Below are 5528 nucleotides of genomic sequence, written 5' to 3'. Positions count from 1 at the left end.
TGGGCAAGGCATGTTATCCAAAGGCAAGATAACCGTTGGTCATTAAGTGTAACAGAGTGGATCCCTAGAGAAGGCAAACGTTGCAGTGGGCGGCAAAAGGTTACATGGGCAGATGAGATCAAGAAGTTTGCGTGTAAACATTGGTCGCAGTTAGCACAGGATCGGGATAATTGGAGATCTAAGGGAAAGGCCTTTGCCTTGCAGTGGGCGTAGACAGGCTGATGATGACGAGGAGGATGATGATTTTATGTACGTGGTTTTGTTTTCCCCTTTTCATCTTCCTACACAGTGCTCGCCTGGAAAATACGTTCGCACTGCGCTAACAGTTGCTCCTTAGTTTTTCAAAATGGTCGCATGAGGTCGCATGAGGTCGCAAGTGAACACCTGTACAGTAATGACGACTTAAGTGCACCGATGCCTGGAGGTGCGTGTGAAGTTTGCAGGCTGTGACAATGCCTGGGCATTGTTGCGTACCGTGGTGTCGCGGAAACTATGATGGCGGGGAACGTGTGCGTGTCCTCACCTTCCCTTCGGACCCAGCAAGAAGGGCTCAATAGATTAAAGCTGCCCACCGTGCGGACTCCACTCCAGTAAAGCTGTCGGTTGTAAGGAAAACATCCCTTTAACTATCGAGGTTACGCCTCCCTGAATTGCTTTGAAAGCGGTGCGGGCAGCATGTTTCGAGATAATGCCGTAGAGCTGCCTCTTTTTAACCGCATAAATATGGTAAGTCGTAGCGAAATAGCATTGCTGACGATGAGTTCACGCGAAATTTATACGAAATTCTCCTCATTGTATTGCCACGCACCTGATGTCTGGTTTTTAAACTTCAGGTTCCAGAGCTTTTATTGTCTTTGTTTTTATCGGAGGTCTGCGAGCGCCACTTCAAACCATCCGGCATAGTAAATACAACAAGTTACACGGATACAACGACAGGCAAAGTAATTCAAGTCCCAATGAAGCTCCTACGGCTACGACCCGATGCAGTTCCAAGCATGCTTCCCGACTGATCGGATATCTCTCTCTCAAATGAAAACACGTTTCGGGAGGCCTTAGATGAGAAGAGGACGCGCCGTGAGGCAGCTGCGTTACAAGATGCCATCAGCAAGTCTATTGAGACACACCAGGCGGGAGAAGACAAAAACAAAATTGATAACCTTCAGGCACTGTTACAGTGCCTACCATATATCAAGGTTTCCAAATTCTGGGCAGCTATTTCGCAGCATGACTATATAATCTTCCTCCGTCTAACTGTCAATGGTGCCCCAGCAATCAGAAAATCAGTTAAAGTCACCGAAGACCTCTGTCTAAAGCTGTATTTTGTTGGAAAACAATGTTGGAAGCGAGATTTTTTTTCCCGAATAACAAAAATTTCTGTGGATGTGCTTTCTATATTGTGCAGGGCAATTTTGTTGCCGGCTTACAATAAATTATATCGCGAAGATATGCTATGGCAAATCGCGGCGACCTACAATTTTATGCCGCTTTTTACAGCACTCAACAAGGCACGTTTCGGAGCGCGCTCAGCCTCGTCCAGGTCAACAGCGGCAGATTCGGTCGCCGCTGATGCCTGCGAGTGATAATGGAACCAGCGCCTCTCTACAGCACAGCGCTGCATTTTGAAGACACTCACGCCCACTATGACACGCCAGCAGAGGGGCGATTGAACATATGAGATAGGGCGGCGGCGGCGGCAGTGCAAACGCACTTTTAGACCGGCGCACGGCCGGACTGGAGGAGCAGCGAGCGCGCACTTTCATACGGCCTGCGCACCCAACAAGGAAACGATACAGCAGATTCTTGACAGAGTGGGGGCGCTTAGAACCAACCCTCTACCCTCCCAACCCTCTTTTTTTTTAGTCGACGCATCGCCTCTGGCCGAGCGAGCCGACAACGCTTACCGCACGTGTTTTGGATTCTCCGCGGAATATCACCGGTACCAATGAATGCCTTCCCTGCTATATCTCACCAAAGAGAAGACTCGTTGTGCACTTCAGTTGCATGATCAAGGGTTTTAGCTGTATGTGTTTGACAGTGCGCTAGCTGCCAGCGGTCCGCTCAGCCCGACCGGAGCGTGAGCAGCAGAAACACGATTAGCTAAGCGATAACCGTATCTCCCTCGGCGGGAAATCATTCGCGTCACTGATCGTGCCCTTTGCCTATGCCTGTGCGCGTGAAAACCAAGGCATCATACGAAAGGAAAAATAAGAACTGATATTTCAGTCACGGAAAATGCCGCGTTTATTGCCTGCCTTACCATTATCATATAATACAGTCGCTGATAAGATATGAAGGCCTCGCATATTTTTTTTCATGTGCCCCGAGTTAAAATATTTCTTTCAATTTTTTTATTAGGCGCTGCCGAGTGATAATGTTAGGCTGTTTGACCCTATTAGACAGAAAATTCAGAAGGGGGAAGTAGTCGCCTATTTTAATGACACACTTGTAAATTTACACGGACAGGTATCACGTGTAGCCACGGCAGGGCTAGGGCCGTGGCCTCCGTGATCGGCTGCCGGCGGCGCGCCGTTGCTCCGGCCGTCCCATTCGGCGCGTCCCCCAGCAAAAACTTGTAATTTGGCTAACTCCGACACGCGCCGCGAGGCGGCGCCGTTAGCCTAAGATTGAAGCGAGGCTCATCTGACCGACACTGCCTGCGATTTCAGGTGTTCGTCAGTCTTCGCTGTCGAGTTTTCACTGCAGACAAACCTTGAGTATGCGCTCGATGCGTTTTCACTCGTTCCTGCAAGCAGTACAAAGTTAAGGTACGTACGTTGTTTAAAAGGCACATGTTCGTTTTGCATGCAGCCGGTTTGGTTACGTGTAAGTCGAATGAGGCAGCCCAAACTCTTTTCGCATTTCGTGCAGATTGAATGCCAGTGTGCTGAATTATTTTGTCATTTTTACGGCCTTTTCGCGAGCTTTCTTGCAGGCTGTTTCGAAAGTACTTGGCCACAGTGCGCGCGTGTTGTTTCACGGCGCGTGTGCTTGCGTGTGCGGTCGCGTGCGCACGCGTGCATGTTACGTGTGTGTGTGCGTGGGGGTTCGTGCGCCTGTGTGGCGTGCGGGTGTGTGCATGCGTATGTGGGTGGGTTCGCGGCGCGTGTTTATGTGTGTGTGTGTAGGTTCGCACGTGCGCGCGCGCGCGTGTGTGCATGCGTGTGTGTGTGCCTGCGTTTCTCGGTGTGTTCGCGGCGCGTGTCAATGTGTGTGTGTGTGTGTAGGTTCGCACGTGCGCGCGCGCGCGTGTGCATGCGTGTGTGTGTGCCTGTGTTTCTGGGTTTTCTTTGCCGTAATTAAAGTATAACGTTTCCTGAAATGACTTTGTTTGTCCTCTTGTCCAGATATATCTTCGGTGCATTAGCCTCCAATGTTTTTGGCAACCGCGGGAAAAATGTTCTGCTGAGTTCAAAGACGCGGGTTCGATTCGCGGCCGCTTTTCTGCTGGAAGCGAAAGCGAAAGCGCCCGTGTGTTCCAGATTTCGGCGCTCGTTAAAAATCCCCAGGCGTATGGGCGTCGGCGGGAGGGAGGAGGGGGTGCAAAAAGGCCCTTGCTCCCCCCCCCTCACCCAAACCATTTTAACACTTTACCCCATGCCCTCTCCCCCTTCCTTCGCGCAACAATAGATTTGCCCCCTCAACGTAAAATCCTGCCGACGCCCATAACCAGGTGGTCACAATTAATCCGGAGCCCTCTACTACGGCGCGCCTCATCGCTTATGTAGCGTCGACGCGTTAAACCTCATAATAAATAAAAAATTGACCCAGTTCCAGCCAGGCAACTTCAACGAAAGCATTGCAGGAAGTTTGTCTTACCCAACACTGGATCGGAACAACGCTTTGTAAGACACCTATGCGTCGTGAAAGATTACACTTCACTTAACAATTTTTCTCTTGAATGAATGCAAACAAAAAAAGTGATATCGTTGGTACTCACAAAAAAAAAATCAATGCACTGCGCTCTTTCTTTGTATCACGCGCTCTTTCATGTACTAAAATAACAAATACAAGTTTTCCAGAAATAAAACCTTATCTTTTTAAATATGCGCGACAACAAAAATAAAAATTAGTGATGTGCAATGAATTCACTTACGCTTCACAGCGGCCCCAGTCCACGTCAAAAATTAAACGGCTAGTAATTAATGGCACCTGTAACTACTTCAATCTACTGCATTGATGAGCGGTTGTAATTTTCGATTATACGTCTCACACACGCTGCGCAGGCCAAGTTTTCCTCCTGTGCGCCCGCCCGCGCCACGGAAAGCGACCTTAGGCTAAGCGCGCCGCGGTGCGGCGGAAAACGGCGAAACGGCCTCGTTGGAATTACACTCTCTCCGGGCGATTGGAACGGCCGGAGCAACGGCGCGCCGCCGGCAGCCGATCGCGGAGGCCACGCTAGGGCAGTGGCAAATGCGCGCGCCGCCGCTCTACCCCGCCCGTGCTGTAGGTCAACCGGCAAGGGTTGGTTCGCAGCGCCACGAACTAGCGCCGGTGAAAGGTGGGAACTATACCCGAAGCGCAGGCCGTATGAAAGTGCGCGCCCGCCGCTCCTCCAGCCCGGCCGTGACCGGCGCTCCTTGGTTCCCGTCACCGCATATACGCGGCGCAACGATCCAGTTCGGCAACCGCTCCCGCGCTCCGTTTACTTCTGCGTGGTCCTGTGCATATTTATAGCAATTTCATAACGGCACTGGGCACAACAAACGAATTCTCATGAAGAAATTACGTGACGTCCCTAAATAAAGCACCGGAGCACGCCAGCTATTATTATGCACATTACAAATTTACCACAAGACACATGGCTAATAATTGCAAGAATAGAATATGTTCTTAACTAAAAACTTCATCATGAAAGCTAAACACATAAATAGTAGATAGAAAAAAGACACAGCGCCAATCAATTCCTGCTGTTTCGCAGCTTCAGATGCTTACAAAACGGAAAAATGCAGGTAGATGTAAACAATAACTAATATTGCAATAATGCATCCGTCAGCCTAGAGGAAATGCGTCGTTCAACAACGGTCTTCTTCGAATTTCCAGCTTGGGAGAGATGTTCCCTTTGCTGCATCCGCCTTTTCGCAACGGAAGCACCCTTACGTGGTAGCGCCTGTAACACGTAAACATTCACTGCAGTGTTTAACGCAAGCTGATTATTAACTACGGCAGTACCTAGCACCCTTCTTAACCATGCGCCAGTGAAAATATTCAACCTAAACTTCGCTCTCAAATGAAACGTACTGCAAATATGACATTTTCTTTTCAGTGCCACATTTCAGGACAGCAGCACTTGGTTCATTTTGAAAAAAAAACAGAACGGCATTTCACTGAAAATCGATTTCGTGGGAATGGCGAGGTCCGGCCCGCGGAACTAATCCACCGTACAGCGACGAATGCACAAGTGCCCAGACGGGTCCCGGCCAACACGGCAACCGCGTACAACACGGAGCATACGCAGTGCTAAAACTCTCTAATATAGCGGGAGCGTCGGCCGGCGGGTGGACCAACGATCACGTTAGAAAGCGGGGAAA

The 5528-nt window shown here is 49.9% G+C and overlaps 1 pseudogene; it reads left to right on the top strand.

The window, feature by feature from the left end:
* The first annotated feature begins 452 nt into the window (after positions 1–452).
* LOC144174307 (uncharacterized) lies at positions 453–2873 on the top strand (annotated as a pseudogene).
* The last annotated feature ends 2655 nt before the right edge of the window (positions 2874–5528 follow it).

The sequence above is a fragment of the Haemaphysalis longicornis genome, unplaced genomic scaffold (assembly GCF_048455015.1).
Source record: "Haemaphysalis longicornis isolate Haplotype H1 unplaced genomic scaffold, Haemaphysalis longicornis Haplotype H1 scaffold_1, whole genome shotgun sequence".
Taxonomy (NCBI): domain Eukaryota; kingdom Metazoa; phylum Arthropoda; class Arachnida; order Ixodida; family Ixodidae; genus Haemaphysalis; species Haemaphysalis longicornis.
The sequence above is the reverse complement of the archived record's forward strand: the minus strand, read 5'-3'. Positions and strand labels throughout refer to the sequence as shown.